Consider the following 234-nt stretch of genomic DNA (forward strand, 5'->3'; position numbering starts at 1 on the left):
GTGTCAGCAAGGGTGTGGAAAAAGCAAAATTAGGCATATGCTGATATAATTGTTAAAGTTGGGTGCAGGATACTTGAAATTCCAGTAAACTATTCTACTTTTACATGTTGAAATTTTAAGTTTAAATACTTAATATATATTCATATTTATATTTATACACATAAATACGTATACACACACACACACACACACACACATATATATATATATATACACTCACACATGTGTGTGTGT

The sequence above is a fragment of the Crocuta crocuta genome, unplaced genomic scaffold (genome assembly GCF_008692635.1).
Source record: "Crocuta crocuta isolate KB4526 unplaced genomic scaffold, BGI_CrCroc_1.0 scaffold307, whole genome shotgun sequence".
In the NCBI taxonomy this organism is placed as follows: Eukaryota; Metazoa; Chordata; class Mammalia; order Carnivora; family Hyaenidae; genus Crocuta; species Crocuta crocuta.